Genomic DNA, 26,307 nt, shown 5'->3' with positions numbered 1-26,307 from the left:
TATTATTAGACTAAACCACAGCCTGACATATGTCTACAGTATATAATAAACATTGGTCCATGTGATACATAAACTCTTCTGATGTAGACATAAGGATCAAAGTATTGATCCTGATGGGGAATTCTGAAAATAATTTTTAAATTAAATCAGAAGGGAAGGACATGTGAGGGTTGTTATAAGTTTCTTTTATTTTGTGTCTTCCTCAGCACTTGTTTTGGTCCACATGTATTGGCTGAGGACCATCTTCTCTGGTCATATTGATAACCAATCACTTGTGGTCATTCTTTATTAAACTGTGATGAATGCTGGAATACCTGCAAGGCCTATAAAGACCTGCACCTTGGAGCCAAGGTCACGTGTCCTCATGGGCTCTCATCTACTTTCCTTCTGCTTCATAAACTTCAGTGGTACTGAAAAGCGCTGAACTTAGGTCACAAAATTGCAATTGGGCCAGACACAAATCCCTCAGGCCCCTGCAAGACCTGTGGTGACTATCAGTCAGTGCCATGGGTGTTTTGAACCTCTTGGTTACCTCTGCATGAAGTGCTCAAGAATTATTTGTGCTGCCACTGACAGCTGTTGTGGCTGGGAAACAGTTTGACCTGGTTATGCAGCCCAGCAGCTCCTTCTGCCTCTGCTGGTGCCTGTGGTAAAAGAGGAGTCTTTCTACTCAGAACCAGTCTTTGCTGAGCTTTACTGTATGCATAACATTACTTGTGAAATTAAGCTTTCTATCTCTGCATTAACCTCAACCTTAAGATACCAGCTCCAACCCTAAAAAGGACAGTTTTGATTTCCACACCCACCCTCCTCCCTATGATGTTCCATTAACTTGTAAATTCACTTTGTTGCAGGATCTTGTGGCCACCAAAAGTTCATAGGGTTTGAGAGGATAAAATGGTGGAGTGGTGCCAAACACATAAAGCCAGTGCTGGCTCAATAAGTCTCTGAGCTGCCAACAAGAAGATGCTGTGAAGCTTCCCTTTTTTACCTCTTCTTTTTGGCCTGGCTGGCGTTGGGCTGGCAGGATCTGCACCTTCATATGCTGTGGCTAAGCTCTATTCTGGCATGCTGCCAGAGTGGTAAGAGGCACTACTGGGGAGGTTGTGTTTTGTTAATGTTTAGTCTAAGCTTGAGCTTCTCGTCCAGGGTGAAGGTGAGAGCTAAGGGGCGAGGCATTTTCCGTGGGTGGATGTCTACACCACCCTGTAGCAGGAGCTATACCACAGTGCTGAGTTTCTTTTCCAGTTTGCAGGCTGGGCAACCTGCTGCCAGATGCAAGGCCTTGGCCTTGCTCTCTTCCCATTTAAGAGCTCACTTGCGGTCTGAGAAAATGCTGAGGTTTCCCCAGCCATCTCCCCGTGCTAAGAGCTCCTTTACAAAACATTAGCTCTAGTTTGTCTAGGGACATGTCAAGTGCAAGAAGACAAACACTTTCCAATGACAGAGCCACAGTGCTGGAGCTGATATAATATAATGCCAGGCGAGATAATTTAACCCCTTTCCTAAGTTCAGTGAGAAGCTGGGGCCTGCCCAGAGATGCTAAATCATGAGATTATCTGTGCGCTTTCTGTTCAGGAGCTCTCCAGAGGGGAAAACAGTGCACTGGGTTAGTCAGTGGAAGAGAAGGTATTGTAACCATGACACGTTTGGGGTGAAAGGTACCGTACTCTACTGCAGCTAGATGTTTGCTTTGGTCACATGGTCCGCTACCTTTGAGATGAAGTCCTTATTTCTCCTTGTTATTAAATGACAGCTTCCTGCAAAGTGCAAAGTCTGCCTTTGAGCCTCCAGCTATTGGATCAGTATCTGCTCTGGTTTTTGAGCTTATTTTTTATGACAAAGAACCTCTGGCACATTCTGGTGTCAAGCTGTTCGAAGCTTGAAGACTTGGAGCAATATCCAGGGTAAGCAGAATTAAATTTCAAGCCCCCTTGTAATACCAAAATTGTCCAGATAAAAACTTTCTAACACAGCTTTGAGTATTAGAAAGCAGCATTCTTTATTGCAGTGTGCTGGTCACTCACAGAATCCTTCCTCAAACTGAGTGCCCTGAACATTGGTAAATGCTCAAAACTGAGAGTTTTTAATCATACACACTGATGGCATACTCATTGGCTATCCCTGATTACATGATGTCTGTGTATTACTTTTTTTTACATAGTTGCACACTTTATTGGAAGTCCCTATATGGCTCTTTGGGGTTTGTCTTTAATGTTCAGTGTCCTTTTTAGATGCCTGTCCCTCAACTCTCATTTTAAGTAAGTGCAATATCATTGCTTTGCATAACTTCTGCTTTGTCAGCCTTGCAAAGCTAAGCTGGCATACTGTTTGTGTTTTGCATGAGTTTTTTTGTCTACTCCTCCAAGACTATATTGTTCCTTTATTTGATAAGAGTAAAATGTTTTCCTGTTCTACTGTCCTTATCATTTGGGAAAAAAAAATAGTACTCAGCCCAACATCACAATTCCATGCTGAAAATAATACCTACATATTTTTCTTTTGCAGAGTCATTTTGTTGGTAGAAAAGTATTGTCTATGGGCAGCATTTTGCAGGGATGAAAAGTTCCAAAACAAAATTAAAACCAATTGACAGTTTTTACTGCATCTTCCAATAACATTTTTCAACATCATAAAAGCTATTGCACTTGATGGGAAATGCCAATGCCACAAACTCTGAAAAGGCTTCCAGTTTTGGCACTACCATTGCAATGGTGCTTCAAATCAGTCCCAAGGCTGGTAGGTGTTGTGCCCTCCATGCCACCTGCCCACATACCTGTGGCACAGTTAGTTTTAGTGAGCTGCATGGGGCTGGAAATAATTACAGTAGGAAAAATAGGAACCAGTGAAGTTTTTGTTAAAGATGAACCTAATTGGTCATAACTAATTAGCAGCTTCTTCCATGTGTCTCCATCCAGAGCCACGTCAGGCCCCTTGTCCTCTGCAGGCAGGGGTAAAGCAGAGTTCAGTGTTTGCTGCAGTGTCTCCTCTTCAGTGTAGATGTACTGGGCTGTGTGCTGGTATGACTTAGCCTTGAATTAAATATACCTGAGGATATCATATCTGCAAACTGGTCATGCCTTTCCTTGAGTTGCAAGGCATATCACTGTGCAGAAAGCTAGTTCCCTTCTGTCTCTTCTCATCCACCTGTGTAAATGCTCCATGCCAGTCAGGACTTTGCTCCCAGGGAGCTGTGCCCAGCTGGATGAACTGCTTCATCATTGCTGCACAGACACCATGAATGTGGCCATGCTCTGTAGCTCCTGCAATGCAAACCAGCCACAACAGGTGCCAGCTCTGCTCTTCCAGTGGCTTGCCACAGGTTGAGATAGTGCACATGGCTAACAGGAGTGTTGTTCTGTTGCACTGCTGTCAGGCTCCCCTTCATAACCAACTCTGCTGGAGTGGTAGCTTTCCACTTCTCACTATTTTGCATGGGTCAGAAAGAGATGGGTGGGATACCAGCCTGCCTCTTGGCCTGATTTCTGGTACCTAATGGTATGGGATGGCAGAGAGTTACAGAACATGCTGCTCCAACTTCTGCTGCTGGATCTCAACCGAAAGCACAAACATGTTGGCTGCTGGAGGCCCTTTGCACAGCAGAAGTGTTGTGTGGGAGAGCTCTTTCCCAAAAGCCACTTCTGTGGACACAGGCTGTCAGCAGCAGTTGCTCAGCCAGGCTCTTGCTGCTGGATGACCTGTTGAGACATCTCAGGGAACACATCAGAGATTCACCCCAATCACCAAGGACACCCCAGGCCCAGCCACCAAGTTTAAGACTGCAAAGGGGACTGGGGAGCAAAACCATTCACTTTGTCAGCACCTAAAACAGCTCTCAGGAATGGCACTTGTACATGAGTAGCACAGCCAGATGCCTGCAGTGGACAGAGCTGTAGGTGAAAGAAATCTTTCTCCCCAAGGACCCTAAAAAAAGATGTCTTTGTCTCTCTGTCAGTCCTGCATGTAATCTTCTACAGCTTACTCAGGGTTGGAGCACAACATGTGTTAAAGGAAGCACTGGAAATCATCTGTGCATCAGTACATGACCTGTCTTGTACTTCTCCATGGGGAACATGTGTGCACACACTGCGAGGATCCTGAGGGCTACCAGAAGTCATCTAAATTCCTGTAGGCACGGCAGGCCCAGGACAGCTGCTGCACTAGCAGCCACAATTTGTGTCCACAGGAATTCCTTCCTGTGCTCTATCCATGGATATTGCTTCTCCACAGTTGTCTGGTGGTGGATCTGCTGAAGCACCTCAATCTTCTGGGATGTCCTGGGCTGGCACCTGGTAGCAAAGGATGAAGATCACTCTTGGTGATTGCTGGTTGGTTCCGAAATTCTGCTCAACACCCTTGAAACATTCAGTGGATCTGGTCCTTTCACAGGCATTATTTTTCTTCTCCAGAAGGACTTGAGGTGTGCTGACAGATGTGCTAATGATGATATCATACATGCAGTCTCCTCTTTTACTAGAGTTGGGGTCTGGAGTGAGGAACTGGTTACTGGGTTGGTGGTTGTGATGTCCCCTTGATGGAATTATCTTTCAGCTAAGGACAGCAGTTCTTACTGTTCCAGTGATTTCAATCCTGCTATGTTGCCTGTTGTTGCTTCAGTTGAGAGTGTTTGAGACATTTTTTGGAAGGGTTCACGAGGCCTCTACCACTTCTGTCTTTGTCTACATTTGCTAAGGTTGATATACAGCTTCTTGATAAATAGTACTTTGCCTTGAGAAGTTAATAATTGGTAACAGCATCCACACTATCATTTGGGCACGTATGCTTTTCTGTTAGCTCACTTACACTGATCTGCAGCATCTCACTTGTGAAGGACACTGAGTCTCACAGTCTTGTCACAGCTGCTAGCTCAGCCCAGAGCTGCCTCTGCTAACCCAGCGAGTGATGGGACTAAGGAATGTAGATGAGCTATCTGTCTCAGACTCTGATTAATCAGACAGGACCAGAGCAGTGTTAGCTGAGGTGGTGACCTGGCCAAAGAAACCTCTGCTATTTGATCTTGGGTGCTGCTGTCTACTTACCAAGTTCCTCATTCAGGGCACTGAGGAGTTTTGCAGTGCTACCAAGGTACCAGCTGACCCCAAAGTATGAGTGTGAGCTCTATGAGAAGCTTTCTAAAGCCATATGCTATCAGTAAAGGGCCTGCAGCTTTGGGCCAGTCTCTCTCCATCTGCCAGGGACTGCTGAGACAGCCAGAGGCTGCCAGCTAAGGCTGGCACATCAAAACTGTTGCAGGGGTGCGTGCAGTGTTCAGGTTGTGCGATACCTGGTGGGCACAGAGAACTCAAGCTCTCTGAGCTAATGCAAGGCCTGTGGCACTCACTGAAAGTGACGGCAACGTCTTGATGCTGTCAGGTCGATCTCATAAGGAAAATCACGCAGCCACCTTTCACCATGTGCCTCTGGGCACAGAGTCGGGGACCCACCTGTAGCGGCCATGGTGACGGCGAATGGCACACATCGGATCGGGTGGGATGGCTGCCAAGCCCAGGGTAGCGGAGATGCACCGGAGCACCTTCCTGTGCTTGCGGAGGGGCTCTCCCCGCTCCGGCACCAGGACAAACCCTCGCTGGCCGCTGGAGGCTGCGCCCAGGGGCCGGGGACGGCCGCGGACCTGATCGCCCCGGGCAGGCTCTTGGGAGCTCCACGGGGCCAGCGGCAGCCCGCGGTGCCCGCCGGCACTTCCCGGCTGCGGGGCGCGGCGCGGGGGCGGGCCGGGGCGGGGACCGGGCGGGCCGGGCCGGGCTGGCGCGGCGCGGCTCCCGTGCGCACGTCCAGACCCCCGCGGCCAGCGGCAAGGTACGAGAGCGCCGGTGGTGGTGCGGGGCGTGGGGCCGGGGCAGACGCGGGCAAGGCCGGCTCGGGCACCTGCCGCAGCCCGGGGCCTGCGGAGCCCGGCCGTGCCGGGGAGCGGGAGGGGACGCCCGCTCTGCCCGCCTTGCGCCGGGGGTGCCGCAGCTCCCTCCGGCCCCACCCCGCTTTGTGAGGAGCTGGGGCAGCCGCCTGCAGCCGCGGGGGCACCCACGGCCGGGGGATGCCCTGTCCGCCCGGCGCCGCGGGCCTCGGGCATCCCCCGTGCTGCGGCGGAGCGGGGCGTTCCCGCCGGCCGGGGCAGCCGGTGCTGGTCGCGCCCTCGGCGGGTAAGGTTTTCTCGCTCGGCGGTAGCGCCAGGGCTGTTCTGCAGGGATCTGCCGGCGGGGCTTTCTGCGCGGGGTGTGGCGGGCTGGCAGCCGGCCCGCGGCGGGAGCCCTCCGACCGGGGGTCTGCGGGCAGCGGTGCGCGGAGCAACAGGGCTTCTTGCCGACCCGGGCCATCCTGGTGCCTGGTCGGAAGGCTGCGCCTGCTGCCAGCCCTGCCGCCGGTGCCACGGTTTGGCATCTGTATAACTTCGCTTATTATTTATACAGAAGCCTCACCTATGGCTGTGTGTGCGATGAGTTAAATTTGGCCTCTTTCCTGCGAGTTGTGGGGAATTCGGGTGCTTGATGTCAGGGTAGGTCGCATCTTGCACCGAGCGTGACGACAGCCACATCAATGACTCTCTGCCACCGGGATCCCCTGGTCCCACTTCCCCCTGAAGGGGGAACCGGCACCTTGAAGGAGTCTTATTTTCAGGCAGCGCAGCTTTGAAGACTGCTTCTTCCGTGGGTCTGGCTTTGATGCCGCAGCTTTGTCAAAGGCCAAGACAGGCTGTTGCAAAGGGATATGTAACAGACAGCACTTTGCAGACCTATGGCCCGATGAGGCCAGCTATGTGCAGTGTCGGAACACATTGTTCACTTTGCAGGGAGTGGTGCCCTCCTTGTTATGCTCTGGAGCATCCTGTCTGTTCCATTGCACCCTGCCCCAGCCCCAGACCTTTTTATTTATACTTTCTAAGAAGACGCTGTGCTCCATCCCTTGTGAAGGGTATTTACCTGGACAGGCTTAACCTCTTTTGGCCCCTTGGGTGCTCAAGGGAAGTGATTTCTGCTGAGGATTCAGGGAACATTTGAGAGAAGGTTGACTGATGGTTGCCTTTAAGCTTCTCCAGTGCAGGCTCCCCAGTGGGTTAACAAAGGAGCAGCCTGTGTAGCCCTGCTGTTCCCTTTGTTCTTCCTCTGGCTGTGCCCTCTTTGGAGAGCTCTGATCTCTCCTGATTTGATCAGAGATAGGGAGTGACTGATGGAGACACGAGGGAGTTCATGTTTTGGTTGTGAGCATTTCAGGAAACTCTAGGGCATTGGGAGGCAGAATAGGGGAGAGATGGTTGCCTCTTAGAGACTGGAAAAAAAGATATGTTTTCATCTGTGCTGCTGTTATTTGGTGAATTAGCATTATGACATCTATTGTTATAGCTTCAATGAGCTGTGTTTCAAATTCATACAATCTGTCTGTAGCAAAAAATCACTGCCCGTTATCTCAGTAGAGATGCCTTAGCCAGGAAATGTGAGACCCCAGGTACTGGACAAAGAGCCACACAATTCTGCTGCCTGCACCCCAACTTTGCCCTAAGTTCCTCCTGGCCCCTCTTCCTCTGAGGCAAAGCACCTGAGCTTGAGTGTGCCTGTTTTTGCAAGTCCATGGGTGAGGGAGACCACTGTCCCCTGCCTGACCAGCAGCACTGATCACCTCCATCCTGTTCATCCATCTGCTGCTGGCTGTGTCTGTGCAGCAGGTGGATTTCCTGGTGGCAGGTCAGGGTATCTCCAGATGTATATTTCTCATTCTCCTTTTCTGCGTGGGTAATTACTGCCTGTCTTTCAAGTATGCTGGTTTGTCCCCTCTGAGGAAATTTCCCGCTCTGTAAATGCCAGTAATGGATAATAGTTTCACGTTTCTGTATCTGCTGCATTTGTTAGTAGCTGGATAATGAGTGGATTTTCAGTTGCCTAAGTCTGTGAGTCTCTTTCTAGGTGTGTTGGTACTGGGCAGGTTGCTGTCTCTGGAACAGGTTTATGGTGCTTCTGCAAGGGGAAGTTCTCTCTTGCCTGTGGGCTGCCTGGACTGGCAGGTGCCTAAATGTGGTGTGAGCTGGGTTTTGGGGATGAATAGCTGAGTACAGAGCAGATGCCTGTGCTGTAAGTGTCAGGTGCCCAAGCACTCACTGTTACAGAGGCTTAGGGAGAGAACTGAAAGCTTTGGCATATCCCAGAAAAAAAAAGGTGATTCTTTGAGTGACAGACAATTGCCTTGGGGCAGGCTAAGCTGTATTTTATGCATGACCTTGCAGACTCCTCATAATTTGTGGTCAGTTTGCTGCCTCTGACTTTTTTGTATTCGTTGATCCACAGTGGCTGCATAGCATGAAGTCTTCATGCTACCTTGTTAGGTCCTGATTTCCCCAGGCAGGGATTTTGATGGGAAAACTACTGGGGAATGGGCTGTGACAGGGTATGACAGAGACTCAGTGAGGAAACAGTGTGGAGGGAAACTGTGCCTGATCATTTCCCCACCATCCACTCTTGACTGGTTCAAGGGGACTCAGCTGGTCCTTAACAGCCACACCCTGTTCTCCACTCTCATAGGAAAAGTTTGTTTGAAGTGTTTGCTTCAACAAAAGAGCCTCACAAAATGCCAGCACCTTATCTGAATGTTCCTGACTCCCAGTTATAAACACCAGTGATCTTACAGCTGGCCAGTGGGCTGTCTGGGTGGTTGCTGGTGGTAAACTGCTGCTCGGAGCCAAGGGCATCCCTGGTGAGGCTGGACAGCAGCTGTGCTTTCAAAGAGCTGTCTGGCCACCTCTTGATGCACAGCAGAAGCACAGACGGTCTGGTCTCTTGCTCCCGTGGCAAGAAGGCCCTGGAGTGGTGGTGTGGTGAGGTGTTTCCCATGTAGTCATTCCGTGGCTTCCCGTAAGTGCATGCTGTAAAGCTGCTCTGGCTGCGGAGCTGACTGAGGCAAGCAGCCTGCAGCGCACTGCAATTATGCTGACGTGCCTCCTGCCTCTCCTCAGGAGAAACAGGAAAGACCTTTACATCATCCAGGAGACTGTATTGGCTGAGAGATTTTGATACTCACAGGGTTATACTGGCTTGTAAGTAGAAGCTAGACTGGCCTAGTATTTCCAGGGATTTCCCCTCTGTGGTATTACAGGCTTGCCAGCAATTCCCCATTTTGAAAATACACCCTGCAGGGCTCTATTAGTGTAATGCTGATGCTTACTATTTCTAAAGCACTTTGAAATTCACAAATAGGACTTTCTGACCCTCAGCCAAGCAAAATCCTTTCTAAAGCTTGGAGACATGCTGCTGCCAAGAGTAGGACCAATGATAGTGTGCAGCTCCAAGCCCTGATCTCTCTTCCCTTGTTGACCTGTTCCCTGCTCTGCTTCACATAGTTTCAGATTTTCCAGTGCCCAAAGTTTGGTGCCTCTCTCCCTCTTTCTTCTGAGTATCCTTCAGGGCTCTGGTTTGTTGAAGAGTTTCCTTCCAGTCTGGTGAATAGCCTGCTCTTTATCTCTGTGCCAAGAAACATGGACCTACCTACAGAGAGGAGGTTGCAACTGATGACTCTGCACTGCCTCTCTCCCTCTGTGGGACAAAGTCACCTAGGAAAATGATAAGGAAGACAGAGCAGAAGAAAATCCCAGCAGCTGTGGTATTTTTATAGCTGAGATTAAGACAAAGTTCATGAAAGCTGATAAGATAGCAACCAGGAAAGCAACAGAGGCCAAACTCCATCTTGTTCTTCCTCCTGTGGTTCTGGGAGTTGTGCTTAAACAGGAGAGGAGGCAATGCTTGGGGGAGAGCTCCTCCCAGAAAAAGGTGACTGGGCAAGGCTGTCCATGTCAGGGTTGCATTAATACAGGAAATATGATCCTCATGACTTGAGGATCTTTCACATACAGTTGAGTAGGGACAGTCAGAAAAAAAAGTGCAGGGAGGGGCCAAGGCAAGTACTGGGTTTACTCCCAAGAGCCAAAATTAATCAGTCATTGCTCTACAAATACCATGATTTAAACTTGCTTTCCAGAGCATATGTTAAAAGGGCTGAATTCCTCCTTGGGAGACTTTGAAATCTCTGGATCCCCTCCCAGGTTTTCTGAGAATCAGTGGTAGGGTGCATGAGAAGTTCTTGGTGGGCAAGTGTTTTTTTCTCAGACGCGGCTCACTCTGCGGGCTGGGACATGGACTGATACAGCAGGTGAACAAGAACACGTGCAAGCACAGGTCGGGGAGCAGCAGATCTCTCCCTGTACTGTCTGTCCTACTCCAGCCTCACCTGGATCTTGTTTGGCCATGGAGTGTTAGCATGTAGGTCCTGCCAAAGGACCCCTGAAGGGCTGCCCCTGAATGGCCCCCAGTGTCACACCATTGATCTGTGCTGAGTCCTGTAGCACCACAGCTACCCTGTCGGGTATCTATCTGTGCAGTTTTGCTTTCTGGGCTGCAGCAAATTTGACTCTGCCAGTGCTGTTCAGCTCTCAGCCACCTTTCACATGGTTACATTTAGGTTATTTCAAACCAGTTATTTAAACCAGTGTTTCACAGTGTTTTCCCTAAGCGAGAATACACAAATCTTGAAAAATGTAAACCATATTGCCTTAGAAAAGCATAGCTACCATTTTGCCTGAATTGCTGGCTCGTTTCTAGGAAGCCTAACACTGATGTTTTTAGGAACACCACCTGTAACGTGAATGATGCCAGGAAGGACCAATCTTCCTTGTCACCCTTGGTTTCTTCTAGTCTATCTGCTCTGTAAAAGGAGCCTGTGCTGGCAACAAAATTACAGGGTAATAGGCACAGAGAATCCAGACAGCTCTTTAATTGCAAGAGACAAGGAGAAGTAGTCAAAGATTGTCTTGCTAACATCTACTTAAATGTAATTAGTTCACATTATTTTTCTCTGCCATTTTCTCTAATTTAATTTGAATACCAAAATGCACACGTAGAGGAACAAAAACAAAATCAGAATAGGATTGCTCCAAGTTCCTGCTCTTGTAATGTTCAGTTTCTTTACATGAGAGGCTCTTTTCCTTGCAGTCAGGGAGGATCAGAGTCTGTCTTCTGACCTCTCCTGCCTGTGGTCATGGCTGTTTCCCTTTGAATTTGCAAAAGGTCTTTATGTCAGCAACTGATGCTCGAGTCTTAATTGAAAAGATTGATTTTGCTAATGATAGCCTGGCATCTGACATGTTCCATGGAAATCAATTGGAATTCAGTGTCTCACAGTTTTAAAAATCATGCTATTTAACGGGTTAATAGGGATTGAAGGGTTTGACTTTACAGCTTCTTCCATCTATTTGAAGCTCATGCTCCTGTCATACATTAATCTTCTTGTGCAGTAGTTCTGGGTGTGATGCATCCTCCTAGGCAACACAAGTCTTGGAGCAGAAAATCCCAACCCTTCTATGAGATTTTATAGGTAAAAGCTCAAGTGGGAAGTTGATGCTTTTGTCACTTTTGGTCTCCAGGTTGTATTTTGGTGAACTCTTGGTTTCTGTGGAATTGAAAAGATCAAAAATCGCTTCTGTCTTTATAGATAATGGATTCTTCAATTGGGCTGACAAACCACAATGAAAGCCAGTAGCTGGAAGCAGAAGTTATTACTTGGCAAAATAATAAGGCAGTTGTGTTTTTAGCAGCAAAGAGGAGGAATCGTGGGAAGAGCTTCCCAGGATGATGCATAGCTAGAAACTTGAACAGGATGATCACCTAAATAATGTCACTCAGTGCAGATAGCAGTGTTCTCTGGAAGTAGGTGACATCTCTCAGTCTGCCATTAACCAAACAGCAGCTACCTGCCCTCCTGCAGGAATTTCTGCTCTCCAGCTAGTCACCACTAGAGCATCTCATCTCACAGAGGAGACCATACATGTCTCCTCTCCAAGTTCTCAGCATGTTCTGCTGGCTTTGCCCTTAGGGTCCCAAGTTGGTATTCTTGTTCCCTAACACAACAGCTGACTTTCTCTCCTGAGTAATGTTTTGTGCTTGTTGGAGGGAGGACAGTTTGAAGGCAGGAGTCCTCTGAGCCAGTTTGACTGTAGGTGGAGAAGGACACATCACTGGCTGTGTTGACTTGTGGTCTGGACAGGGTGGGGTAGGTGACGTCCTCATGGAGGCAGAGCACTGTGTAGGACCAGTATCTGCTTTTGTGACTGGCGTGTAATGACTGACTGAGTTCACAATTGTCCAGACAGGGGCTTAGCAGGATGGTTTTCTTGACTTTAGTACCCCCACCTCTGGAGATTTTCAGAATTCACATGAATGGGTCTGTGAAAAGCCTGGCTTGACTTAAAGGCTAACCCTATTTTAACTGGAAGTCTGTGCTGTGGACCATCCAAGGTCCCTCCCAGCCCAAATTTGCCTGTGATTCGGTCATGACACTAGAAGCAAAAACCTGATGATGATATTAGAAGTTTCCCTAAGTAAAAGCAAGGAAACCCACAGCTAAAATCCACCTAGAAAGTCTGTCTTGGTCCTTGTGTTCCATGTTTCTTTCCCAATGTTCATGATGCATGTTGAACTCAGATAAGTGGTTAAAAATTCCTAACTTTCTCTGCAGCACACATATCTGCTTTATAGGTTGATGCGCTGAATTAAGAAAAAATATCAAAGGATATCCTTAAGTATATTTTGGTCATCCTTGAGGTTTAAAAGATCCTATTTCACTAAAGATATCCTGCTCTTAACCCGGGGAATCTCTTTGTTTTGAGACCTTTGATTTGGTGTTCATTTGTCTGTGGGCTGTTACTAGAGTAGGGCTTCTTAAGCCTGATAGAGAAAATGCATTTAATGTGTAAAGAGGGAACTGAAGTGACAATTTCTCTACCTCCTCTTTCTCTCAATTTTGAGAAACTAGTCATTATTTTATGTATGGTTTTGTATATTTCTGAAGAGTTTTACAATGTATTACCTGTACTTCCTTCCCTGACATGACTTACAACGTGAACTTCCCTATGACTTCATGGCAGCTTACCTTACATATATAAAAAAATTAGCAGCATTTGTGTTCTTATTTCTGCCTGTCTTGCAGTCAAGCTCAGTTGTGTGAGTTTGGAAGATTAATGGCAGTAGAAGTGTTTCACACACCTTCCGTTGTTGTGGGGCTCTGCTTCCACTGGTGCCACTGGCCACTACCAGTACAGGCAGATGACCACACAGTGGTTTTAGTCCATCAGTCTGGAAATCTGCAAGTGTCTTCAACTCCTGCAGAAAAGCAAGACTTCCTCAGGAAATCCAGTTTTTTGTTTTGAGCTGTTTCCAAACTAACACTTTTAAAACTTTCATATCTACCTGTGTCATTACCTGCTGTCCTTCCTGCCCCTGGAGTTCCCTGGCATGACAGTCCCATGCAGGGCAGGTAGCACTCACCTGCAGTCCCTGAGCCTGCTCAGGGAGCCCTCTGTGGGACTCATCCCACTTGCTGTCATCCCAGGCTAAACTAGGAGCACAGTGCTGACTCTCCACTGGCTCTGACCAGTCTTCAGAAGTTTCCTGGAGCCTGAAGGCTATCTGGTACTGGAAAGCCCTAGATACTGATGTAATTTCATGAACACATATAAAATATCCACAGAAAACTGCATATGCAGATAGCTGTGGTGAAGCTCTGTGTGTCCTACCCAGTGCTTTATTTCTCACTCTTCTTACACAGACAGCCTTTGTTTTTGCTGCCTAAGGCATGGAAAGAGCATCCCAAGCTGCCTGGCCTGCATTATGTCAGGAATTCAGAATTCTCCTTTAATTCACAGCCAGATTTTAAGGACTGTGCTACCTTTCTGGGTTTTCTTTAATTTTTTTTTTCTCTTCCGTACTGCACTGATTTAAAGAAAACCCCAAAACGGTCTGGATACATCTATAATGCAATTTGGTCTTCGATGCCTTGTGCCAAACTAGCTTCCTGCAGCTCACTGAGGACCTGGTAATGCAAAAGGGAATGCAGAGGAGGATAACTGTTTAGCTTGGAAAAGGTATGTCTGAAAAGGGATATGACATACAGCTTTTCACATATGTATGATGTATGATGGGATGGAGAGTTCAGATAGGGAGTGATTGTTCCTCTCTTTATCATTGCCCAGGAACTACAGGATACAGATAAACAGTGGAACGCATTGACACAGGATGTTGGGGATGTGGCTCAAGAAAAGCCATTAGATGAATCTGCAGGCGGAAAATCCATTAGGGCTGGCTAAACAGACAGATAAGCCTTTGGCTCAAAAAGTCAGTGAGGCACAGATGCCCAGAGCTGACTCAAAGGCATAGAAAAGATCAGTTTGTCAGCGTGGATATCAGCTATGTTGGGGAAATAGGCTGGCATAGAAAGCAGCAGTGGTAGAAGGAGAGAGAGCCTGTAGCAGGGAGGTCTGCTGGGATGTGGAGGCACTTCCAGAGGTGCTCCTGGCTGGAAGGGTTGCAGTGAAGGCTGGTGCATTGGGACAAAGCTGGAAGATGATCAAAACTCATGCTGGTGGAGATACATGAAGGGGCTGGCAGGAATGAAATATACAGTGATTAAACTACTACAGTGTGGGAGGAGAGGCTGATCTTCATTGCTGGGAGGTGTGAAGATGGAGAGGTGTGAAGAATGAGACTGGAGGAGAGCAGTGGTGCTGAATCAAATCATCAGAGATTGAGGAGCACCTAAAAGAAATACAAGAGTGCAGTACTTGGAGGAGAGCAGGTAAAGAAAATAGTTTATATGAAGACAGGTAAGGCTGAAGGTCAAACAGAGAGGGATGTCTGTGTGCAGTGACTCACCTATATGCTAACTGTAACATCTATAGTTCAAGAAAAGCAGATCTGGAAAGTGAAAGAGGTGATACTAGGACTTTTTATATCCACAGGTATTCTGGATGTTTTAGTTTGACTCAGCTGGCTCCACATCAGATGGAGAATACTGTGTCCTGATCCTGGAATGGTTTTAATTTCAGCTGGAGGGAATGCTGTCTGCATGTTCCAAGATGGCTTTGCAATGCAAACTGGAGTGCAATGAATGGCAGCAATAAAGAGATTGGCTCCAAACCCATGCTCTAAGTCTGAACCAAACAATACTTTTGTACTTGCATTGATGGAATAGTTTCAGAGTGATGGCAGTGATTTCCAGAAACTGTATATTTGCCAAGCCCAGCAGGTGAATGAATTGGCACAGAATCTCTTTTCCCTGGCAGGGAAAGCATGGGTAGTCTTCCCACTTAGTAAACATCAATCAAAGCCAGACTAAAAACCAAAAAGCAAAACTCAACCTGCTACTGATGCTCTAAATGATGAATTTTAAATTTATGATGTTTAGGGTACCATACTCACAGTGGGTGACATCAAACTGGAGAACTGTCCCTAGTGAGCTTCCACAGGGCTCCATCCTTGGCCCTTTAACATCTTCATTAACAACTTGGGTGCAGGACTGAAAGGGATGCTAAGCAAGTTTGCCAGTGACACTAAATTGCAGTAACTGTTGACTCCCTTGAGGACTGACAGGCCCTGTGGAGAAACTCTGATAAAATAGAGGGCTGGGCAACCACCAACAATGTGAAGTTCAACAAGGGGAAGTGCTGGATTGTGCACTTGGGGCAGCACTGGATGTGTGTATAGACTGGGGAGCAAGAGACTGGAGCGCAGCTCCATGGAATGGGAGCTGGGGGTCCTGGTTCATGTCAAGCTGAACGTGAACCAGCAGTGCCCTGGCAGCCAGGAGAGCCACCCGTGTGCTGGGGTGCATCAGGCTCAGCATCACAGCCAGGCAAGGGAGGGGATTGTCCTGCTCTGCTCTGCTCTGCTCTGGGGCAGCCTCACCTCCAGTGCTGGGGGCAGTTCTGGGTGATAAAAGACATTGAGCTGTTAGAGAGTGTCCAGAGGAGGCCAGCAAAGATGGTGAAGGGCCTGAGGGTGAGGCCATATGAGGAGCAGCTGAGATCACTTGGTCTGTTCAGCCTGGAGGAGACTGAGGGGAGACCTCACTGCAGTTACAACTTCTTTGTGAGGGGAAGAGGAGAGACAGACACTGATATCTACACTCTTGTGGCCAGTGACAGGACTTGAGGAAAAGACCTGAAACGGATTTAGAGAATGTTTAGGCTGGATATCAGGAAAAGGTTCTTCACCCTGAGGGTGGTGGGAACTGGAACAGGCTCCCCAGGGAAGTGATTACAGCACTGTGTAAGACCCCTTGGGGCCCCCTGTGTGGGAGACTCCTAATAAAAAGTTCTATGCCAGGAGTAAGCGCTGAATGAGACTTTTTCGGTCTTCAGGTTGCTGTTTATTTTTATCTTATCAGAAGTTCTGCACACCATCTACACCAGGCTCAGCACACATGGAGAAGACAGCAAAAAAGGTCACAGGATGTACAGTTTCAAGGTCTTTTAAAGCTGTTTTATCCAATTAACCCTTAAAATATACTTTATTTCTACTTATCTACCAATAACTAATTATATGTCTGCCACGCAACATCTGTATTGTGGCTCTCCCCAACACAGCAGAAAATGGAGTAGATGAAGAAGAAGGAATCAGTCAAAATCCAAAATCCTCCATTTGTTCTTCTGTTTACCTCCTTCTGTCTACTAAAAACTCAAAAACCTAAATTTTTCACCCTGTGATAAACTATACTATTATCTATTTCACACACTTGCAGATTCCAATTAATCCCAAAGTCTTGGAAGCCCTCTCCATTGAAGAAGGTTAAAAGCAGTATTTTCCTGGGAATCAGGACTTGTCAGGACAGGCAGGAAAATAATCCCCAGGCCCTGGATTCCAACACAGCACCAAGCCTGACAGAGTTCAAGAACTCTGTCAAGAAGTGTTTGGACAATGCTCTCACATGGAGTAACTCCCGGGAATATCCTGTGCAGGGACAGGAGTTGTATTTCAATAATCTGGATGGGTCCCTTCCAACTCAGCATATTCTATGATTCTATGATGTGGTGGAAGAAAGCATTGGCTGTTGTGCCTGCCACACCTGCCTTTGCCATTCTCTTCCTGGCTTCATGTAAAAGTGGCACCTGCTGTTAAAGAGAGTGTGTTAGAAGTTTTCTGGAGAACAGACAGATGTCAATTCTGATTTAATTAGCCACTCAAAGAGAAAGGCCTCAACTTGAATTATAATTCCACAGGCAGTGCATGGGTGTGGGAGAGTTTCCCACACTTCTCTTCTGTGTGGGCCCCTCACTATTTTTTTGTATGAGATGATGCTGTAAGGCAGGTGAATGAATTCTGCAGCTATGGGTTTCAGAGAGTACCTCTGATACTGCCTGCTGCCTTTCAAGGAACAAAGTCCTGCTGTCATTGCCCTCAGAAGGACAGGGACCATTTCCCTCTAATTCTGGCTCACGTCTGAGAAACTCTCAGCTGGTTTTTCTCTGGTCTATGGTAGTAGGTATGTGTGTCCTTTGCTGCCAAACCCATTTGCTAACAGAAAGATACAACTTCTGGGAGGGCAGTTAGAGAGCCAGACCCTCCTTGGCACTGACAGTGTAATAAGCAGACCAAGAAAGCAAGCTGCAGCTGAAGGGAAGTAGGTCAGACCTTAGAGAAAACTTCATCCCCAGCAGGGCAGTGGGACCAGGCAGGTGGAGGCCATCATCCTTAGGGATTTCGAAGGCTCCAAATCTGTCCTGACTTAGAGCGATGGATAGGTTGACTGTGAGGCTTAACTGGAGACCAGAGAGGTGGGGTCTCCCACACTGTGCCCTTGCAAGGCTGTGCTTTCCTTCCCAGACAAATAGGAGCCTAGTCAGTGCCCCCCCAGCTCTTCAGCAGTTTTCATTTCCCCAGGCAGCTTCAGAGATGAGTTACAGACTTGGTGTCACTGGCCAGGACCTCATCGCATTCAAGCCTGTGTACACAGCTCCAGCCATGGGCGAGTGCAGTGACATATCACATTAGATGTAAGGGCTGTATATTGAGGCATTCAAGTGAAGTGTGTAACCTCCAAACCTCGACAGAACTCAGGAGAAACATCCGCACTGGGCACATTTCCATTGTCTCACCATCCTGCTGGGCATTCAGGTTTTCTCATGTATCTGTGTTCTGGTGGCTGTCACAACTGCTCAGGTAGGCAGAAGAGGTTTGAGAGGAAATCTGGCTATCCCAATGGATTCCACTTGGACTCCTGTGGGCAAGTAACCAAGATATTGGGACTCTCAGGAGGTGAACAATCTTGAACCTGTGAACCTTTGCTGAAAGGAAAGCCTTCTGTACAGTAGCCTTTAGAAAAGACACCCTCTCTGCCAGATGTCTGCAGGCTTCACAATAAAGACAGGTGGACCAGGTGTCCTTGTCTTCCCAAAGAACATAGCAGGTTACTGAGACCCAGCTGCATCATTTTGATGGAGAGCTGAACTTTGGTTTCTGAAACTCATAAGCCAGCTTGGCCTTGGATAGCAGGGAACTTCTTTTTGAGAAACAGGAGAGTGAAAGCCTAGTGTTCTGGTTTCAGGAGAAACTGCTGAGCTTTGGAGAATGTCTGATGACGAGTTTTTCAAGGTTCCCTTTCTGACAAGAAATGTGGCAACGTCCCTGAAAGTTCGTAACTTACTTGTTAAGCTGAGTTTCTGCAGGTGGTGGTGGGGGGGGGGGGGGGGGGCAAAGAGGCTTCCAGTTTTTATTGTTCTTTGAACCAAGATTGTTTTATTTGCTTTCCTTTTCTAATGAAGCAGGATCTTGCCAGCATATAAAAGGTCTCTAAGGTGGAATTTGCCCTCTTGTTGAATTCAGAAGCACATTAGTACTCACAAGGAAGTTGATAAGCAATAATATTTTCTTTGCTGCCCAGGTAACCAGCAAAGTGAAAGAGGGTATTGTCTCTGGAGAATGCAGGCAAGTTAGCTTTATCTTTCTGTACACAGGCTATCTTGAAAGGCTAGAGGTGAATCAGAGGAAGGCGGGTCTTAACCTCCAAAGAGGCTGGCATTGCCCCATCCTTTGCTTCAGTAATACTGCCTCCTGCGCTTCCTGAGAGCTCTGATAAGCCTAATGAAACTGAGCTGAGGTTGGGGTTGTTTTGGGTTTTGCTGGTCTCCACATTCCCCTGATCCACTATGGTATCTTGTAAAGGCCATGTTGACTGAAGGCACTTATGTCCTCAACTCACCATGTTTCTTTCTGTCAGAGCTTGCAGAGTATGGCACCACATGAGGCAGAAAAGGGAGTGGTGAAAGGACAGGCTGAACTGCCAAGAAAGGTGTTACCACTGAGTGTGGAATCATTCCTGGAGTATTCTCCTGTGCCTCCTGGGACGTACAAATTGACTTTGCACTGACTGAGCACAGGTGTGTTCACATGCAGCGAAGCGTGGTCTGTACACTTCAGTTTGATTTATAGCTGACATTGGCTGAGAAATATTAATAAAGAAACTTCTCCTGTGACTGGGGGTGATTCATGAGCGAGCGGTGTGAACCTTCAAGAAGCAGAGCTCCAGGTGCTCTTGGCAGTGGAGTAAGAATGATGGTGCCTCAGGCTCCCTTGCTCCAGGGTGAACCACTTTGGTTGCTTGTGGGCAGAATGATGCTGGTCAGGCCACTGCAGGGAAGTCCAGTGTGTGGCAGCAGACCCTCCATGGGCACTTCCCAGCTCCTGGGCTTTCTAAGCAGGCTGGAGGCTCCAGACTGCCTTATGCCTATAATGAAGGTAAAACCAGCCCCCTATGAAATTTAATAAAGATAAAAGTCAGTTTCTGCCCCTGATGTGCAGCCTCTCCCTGCAGTGAAAGGAGCAGCTCTTGTGAAGGCTGTGGGGGTCCTGGTGGGCAGCAAGTTTGACCAGAGTCATCTGGGTAACTCTGCAGGGCACCTGCAGCCTGAGCTTCTCCACAAGACTCCAAATAGGCACATTTTCCAAGGAGGCCAATGGGATCTCCATTCTCATCAGTCTTTCAAACTCGGCTGGACAGTCTAAGGAACCTGACCTCCCTTTGTAGTAAACTTTGCTGTGGGCTGAGGACAGGACTGACTCAGGATCTCCAGGAGTGCCTTCTGGCCTGATGTTTTCATGTGGTTCTGTGATTTAGCGTTGTAATTTCTCTTTGCTTCTCTCATGTGTCCCAGGGAAGCTCAAGTACACATTTGGCATCAAGACTGGAAGTGATCACAGCAATAAAATAAAGAACAGGTGACAAGTCAGCCAGTACTTCATGATGTGCACTTCAAAGTGTTCTAGGGGGTTCTACCCAAAATATAGTCTTGGATTCCTCACCAGATAGGTGACAGGAGAGCTTGAGCCTCTTCAGAGCTGAGCCTGAGACTGTGGTCTCTGCTGGTTTTTCTCTTTGCTCTCTTCGCTGCTCCTCACCATCATTGCTGACTGTGCTGAGTTAAAAATAACCTGGCTGAGCTATTTTTATAAGGAGCATGTACTCCCTTGTCCATCTCCCTGGTTTGCCAGCATTGCAGAAGAGCACAGAAGAGAAGTACCAGGCAGTGGGAACGTGGCAGTAGCATGGACAGGTGTCACCAGGAGGGCGTCATTATGCTGGATGCCCTGTGGTGTTGCTGCCTGCCTTGGGGAGTGCACTGTGGTTTAAACCTGTGTCTGAACACAAGTGTAGCTGGAAAACTCATCAAAGAAGGCCATGGGAGTTTTGCTGTCTCAGCCTTGTCTTGTGAAGAGTGGTCTTGTTTCACTCACTCCTGGTAGCCCTTGCCTGCCTGTGGACATATGTGCTTAAAGTTATTTTGAGGGTCACAGCACCTGGTGTATCTTCTAAAGTAAAAAAATTTGCACGATGTGCATTTTGCCAAGCTTGGGACCTTGGCATGAATTTGGCCCTAGCTGGGCAGCCTTGTGTTCCATCATTAGAAGGATGCTCTGAGACAAAAAATGTGGTACCAGCTGGTGATGATGTTTGTGGGGTGCATGGCTGCAGTGGGTTTCTGGAGTCTTTCTATTCAGTACAGGATGAGTCTCTATGCAATGTTTGCCTTCCCTGGCCTAAGCCAATAACTGGGGGATGCAAAAGTATTGAAATACCCTTTTGCTTATGGTCTGAGCAGAAGATGCCTGTGTCAGTGGCAGAGCCACTGTCTCACGTCTCCTTAAGGCTATGTCCATGTGGCACTACTGCCAGCATGGGGGAAGGGCTGACATGACTCCTGCAAGGATTCCCATGAGACCTCAAGTCCTGCCCTGGCCACTGTGCACCAAAAATAAAGGGGTAAGAGGAGCTGCTGTGCATTCTCAGAGAAATTCCCGTTTTGTGGATGAGAAAATCAACCCATTATTTCAGTTTTCAACCCATTATTTCAGTTTTGAGTGATTCCTTCACCTTCCTACTTCATGTCCTCTCTACTTGTGCAATGCTTATTCTAGAGATGTTTGTTTTCCATGGCCAGTTTACCAGGGCACCATATTTAAGTACCTGTGCCATGCTGGAGAGCTGCAAATACATTGGAGTGTTTTTTAGAGCTGGGTTTTCTGATAACAGACAACATCTCTAGAATATGTTGTTCTTTGAGATCTTGCTTGCTGCTGTGATTTTGTTCCCCACCACTTCTGTGGATCCTGGTCCATGTGCACTGGTGGCATGCCCTTCCTCAGGTAGCCAGTGGCCTGCATGATGCATGGGCATAATGAAGCATGGGCAAAGAGCTGCATATACATTGGAGTGTTTTCTGTCACTGCCTGCAGTGACAGAAGCAGTTCCCACAACTGCTGGTGGGCTTCCCAGGAGAAGGGACCTTCGTGGCTCTGCAGAGCAGCAATACTCAAACCAGCACTGGTGGTGGACATGGACAAAGTGGCTCTTTTCATCACCTGTTCTGCTTCTGAAAATACAGATTGGAACATCTGACTGATGCTTGGTTTGGTGAATGCTCTTTGCCCATGCTTCATTATGAGGCTGTTTTATAGTGCAGGAGAGGGATGTGGTGTGTATGCTGTGTGTCTGGGGAGGCCCGCATGTGTCTCTTGGGAAGGGCCGGCTGCAGCCTCTGAGCTGCTTTTGGGAAGAGACACGTGTCTATTTCTGAAAGCCGACTGAAACCTTAGTCTGAGCTCCCTTAATCTGAGCCCGGGAACGGTGGGTGTGGATCCTTATGGAACAAAAGACAAAGAGAGGCAATTGATAAAATCGAGGCCCATCGCTGGATGGCTGATTTAAAAGGCTGGTTCCCAGCTGGCTAATTTTAAAAAAGCTTCCAGCTTTGGTCGCAGATAGGGTTGTTTTTCCAAGGATATGCCTCTGAGCAGCTGTAAAAAGGTCCCGCTGCCTGATAGAAAGGCGTGCTGAAAGGTTTTTATTTGCTACTGTGGATTGATTGGAGTACAGATGCTCTGGAAGACGTGCTGCATTATTCATGTGGTAGATACCGTTGCTAAAAGCTAATGTACAGCCTGGAGGCTGTGAGGAGTGGTACGGTCCTTTGTGTGGTTTTGTTGATTCACTAGAGAGCCTGGACTGCTCTTAAGCTTTTTTCTTTGAGTACTGAGATTGATAAAGCAAATCGAGGAATGTGAGATCACTTAGTTGATGGTTCTCTACCTCCTTTCTTGTTTACAAAAACTATTCGAAGCTTTCTTTCTTTTTTTTTCTTATTCTTTTTTTTTTTCTTTTGAATGCATTATTCATACAAAACTGCTTGCTAGGCTGGCCCTGTTTGCAAGACTTCATCAGTAACTCAGTTTTCTTGTGGCACCAGCTTAAACTGCTTCCCTATCCGGCTCAAGTGTCTGCAGTAAGTGTCCCACTTCGGATTCTCAGTTAATGCATATTCAGCAGCCTTACCCATTAGATTGCACTGCTGTACACAGATGCTGGGCACCCAGCAGTAGCAGCAGCAGGGCTGTGGGACACACACAGGTCCTGTGTTTCTGCACTCCGGCTGCAGTGGAAGGCCTCGCACAGCACTTGTGCAGTGCTGTGACACACAGGCCCTGTTTTCATGTGAAGAGGAGAAACTGCAGCACGTGGGGGCAGAACTGCAGTGTGTGTGCTTGTGACTGGACGGCCTGCGGTCCTGTTCTGGAGACCCGCCTGGGAACACGTATTTTTCTGTAGCTCTCTCTGCTTACTGGTAGCAGCTGGCTGTCAATTGACATGGTCAAGACCATGCTCTGATGGTTAAGTTCTCCCTCTGGGGACTCTGAACTGATAAACCTCACCTCCAAGGCAACATTTTCTTCTCAAGGATTTTGCTTCTCAGACCAGAGTTGTGGAAGAGACATAGCCTCAGTGCAGACTCCACCTGCCCTGCAGGTACAACCAAGTCCTGACCCAAGAGGTGAAAGCCACCATATCAGTGCTTGTTTATTTCTCTTGTAATAATAAACTTGTAGCCCCCGAGCTTCTGGTGTTGTTTGAGACCACACGTGCAGATGGTATTTAAAGCTCTGGGTTGTTTTTTAATCACATGGTCTGGTTGACTTTGGTTCCAAAGGAATTTATTACTGACAATTTCCCCTTGATAGTGTTGTAGCATGGAAGTGGAATTTGGATGGCAAGGTCTGTCTAGGGTGTGACACCTGCTGCATTGCAGATATGCCTAGGAGGGGGTCCATGGCGTTTAAGGTGAGAGGTTCACAAACCATTTGGTGTGATAGGTTTGTGGAAAGCAAGTCCAGAAATGGAATGGTCTGTTCTTATTTGTCATGTGAGCCAGAAGGCTGGTGTCTGGTGATGAAATTCTGGGGGCTCTGATTTTGTCTTGAAGCAGCAACTCAACACATACTGTGATAAACCAGGAAGCTATTTCTCATGTGGGTTTCTTACAAATTGTAGATAACAATTTTTCTGTTTGAAATTCTTCTGATTGGCTTCAGGGTTGCCTTTTTAAGGGTGTATTTGTGTTCCATCTTTGAAGATGGAAACGTGTGGGTGGATTTTGGGAAAGAAAAAAAAAAGCAAACTCAAAAATGTAAACCTGAGAGCATTAAATTAAACTTAAAATGTTGCCTGGATGAGGGTGGGAACCAGCAAACTAGTCTGAATCATGGGTGTGGCAAATGGACACACCTGGGCAAGTGGATTGCCAGTGTTTGGCCTGGCCTCTGTGTGCTTATGGCCGTGCTCTGATTGTGCTGCTGGGTGCAGGGAAGTGACTGTCAAAGGACAACAGTCAGACATGCTGGACTTAGGAGGTGTATGACTGATTACTTGCAAAGATAATGCATAAATGTTCTGAGGGAGTGTTCTCAGGGAGCAATTCCCCACCTCTTTCCTGGGCAGGAAAGGACAATTCCTATTTTGAAATTAAAGAGCTAGAGGAAGAAGAAACAAAAATGGCAATGGTAGTGTTATCTGCTGAGCTGTAAAGTGTGAGCTGTAGCTGTTCTCTGGATTTCTAGAGTTGTTGCTTTTCATGTACTGAAAATGACAGACCTTTGCTTATCCTGTTAGTACCACTGGGCTTTCCAGGCCTGTTTATGTGGGAATACATTTTCAGCAGAAGCTAAAGCCTGTAATTATATTAATGCAATCACACCAGTATTGCTGGTCCTCCTTGGCATGCAGAAAGTAATCCAGAAGAGGTACTTCCTACGGGGGTAAAGGAGAAGATGCTTTCATCCCTATCTTGACTTTAGAGAGCCATGTCTGCACAGGCACATTTGTTGGTGTGCAAAGTAAAACCCAGTGTAGGCAGGAGTGTGAGGCTGCCTGTCCTGCAGAGAGCTGCCGGGTTGCACAGAGCTGCAGGCCTGCCTTTCCCTAGCAGCAGCAGCAGCAAGACTCTGTGCAGCCCAAGAAGGCAGGCTGTGACAGGAGGTGTTCTCTGGCTCGCTGACTCTGAATCTGGGCTCCTGGGTGCTGCTCCAGATGTCCAGTCACAGGTGAGACAGGAGGTTTTCTCCTGCTGCAGATAAGGCTTTCTGTGAGTGATCTGCTAATGACACAGATGTTTGCTGCGCTGGACATGGAGCTTAGGATTGGTTGTTGGAAAAACCTGCTCCCAGAGCCCCAGGAGAAGAGATGCTTGGAGATCCTGAGGAATTGCCCCCCTGGTAGGCTGTGAACAACAAGCACATTATTGTCCTGCATGCAGCCCAGTCTGGGGATCCCAGTGGGTTCTTGGGATACTGGCTGCTTTAGCCAGGGAGTTGTTTCTCAAGGGATGCCCTTTGATCAGCTCAGCAGCACAGCCCTGTCTGGTAGGGATCACAGCTTCCAACCACAGTGGATTCTTCTAGGGACAAATGCAGAGCCCTCCCCAAGCCTGGCTAAATTCCCCCCTAGCAGCAAGAAGGGATGAGCGGGGCTTTGGAGTACAGCAGGGCAGGTGATGTTGGACAGTGCTCACAGAAGGTGTGTGGGGACCCCAGTCAGTGGGGCTGCAGCACACATGAGGAGCTGTCTGAAATTAACTCAGAGCAATTAACACGTTCTCTTTGAGTACTTTGCAGAGGATGGAGGAGGTTCCTGAACTCTAGATGCAGGGGAGCTTGAAAGCTTGAGCCTCTCTATAAGGAGGACGTCAGAAAAACAAGAAAAAGTGGAGCACATGAGAGAAATAATGAGATGAAAAAGGCAGCATGAGCATGGCGAAACCTATCATGTCAACACTCTGATTTCATCTTCCAGAGGGTGGTAAGCCCAGTGGATGGGGGATCTTTTATCTTGACTTCAGAAAAATGTTAGCCCACGCTATTAAGATAAGGGAATGTGCGCAATATACATCTATCTGTGGTCAGGTATATGTAAATTTGGTGAGAGAATTATGGAGGAGAGCTTACATGACAATTTGGTATCAGAATGGGAGGATTTATTGAGAAGAATTTTGCAGGGTTCTTCCTGACATCTGGTGCTTTTTGTATTTTTATTAGCAATTAGAACAAAGGAATCAACAATAAACAGGAAACCAGGAGTAGCAGGAAGCTTGCAGGATAACAGGGCTCTGGTTTGAAACTGCCTTGATGAGCTGAAGTAATGGCATGGGAAAATTAGGAAATGGTTCAGCAGAGAGAGGTTCGGGTCTCCAGATAATGCAGTACCATCAGACCCAGTGCAGTTGTGCAGAAAAGCATCCAAAAGCTGCATTTAATTCCAACATGACCCAGTGACATGCTGTAGAAAGAAAACAATAAATATGAACTGGAGAATATCTGGTAAATTTAAAAGGGAGCCTTGGATGGTTCTGTCCATGCATGTAAGTGGAATAGATGCATTCTGCCAGTTTGAGGTGCAGCTGCTCTGGTAAAATGCAGATGAGCCAAAGGACAAATTTGTCAGCTGTTGAGAAAACATGTCTGACAGAAGGAGAATGAGGTAAAAACTGGGTAAAACTGGGAAATTGTGTGTCAGCTGTGGAGGAAAGCTTGCTGCAGTAAGAAGGGTTAGAATCTTTTGCCTGGGATCTGGCTAAATAGAATAAGAAGCAAGGGACAGTGATTGCACAAAAGGAGATCTTATTTTGACAGTGGAGAAAAGCTGCATAATTGTAAAGGCAGC

The 26,307-nt window shown here is 47.5% G+C and overlaps 1 protein-coding gene across 1 annotated transcript in view; it reads left to right on the top strand.

Moving 5' to 3' along the window:
* The first annotated feature begins 5,758 nt into the window (after positions 1-5,758).
* Positions 5,759-26,307, top strand: part of CORO2A (coronin 2A) — a 55,865-nt gene continuing 35,316 nt past the window's right edge. Inside the window, exon 1 of the mRNA XM_058043661.1 lies at positions 5,759-5,817. The gene's annotated coding sequence lies outside the window, so the exon portion shown is untranslated. The remainder of the gene's footprint in view (positions 5,818-26,307) is intronic.

Source organism: Melospiza georgiana, chromosome Z (assembly GCF_028018845.1).
Source record: "Melospiza georgiana isolate bMelGeo1 chromosome Z, bMelGeo1.pri, whole genome shotgun sequence".
Taxonomy (NCBI): Eukaryota; Metazoa; Chordata; class Aves; order Passeriformes; family Passerellidae; genus Melospiza; species Melospiza georgiana.
The sequence above is the reverse complement of the archived record's forward strand: the minus strand, read 5'-3'. Positions and strand labels throughout refer to the sequence as shown.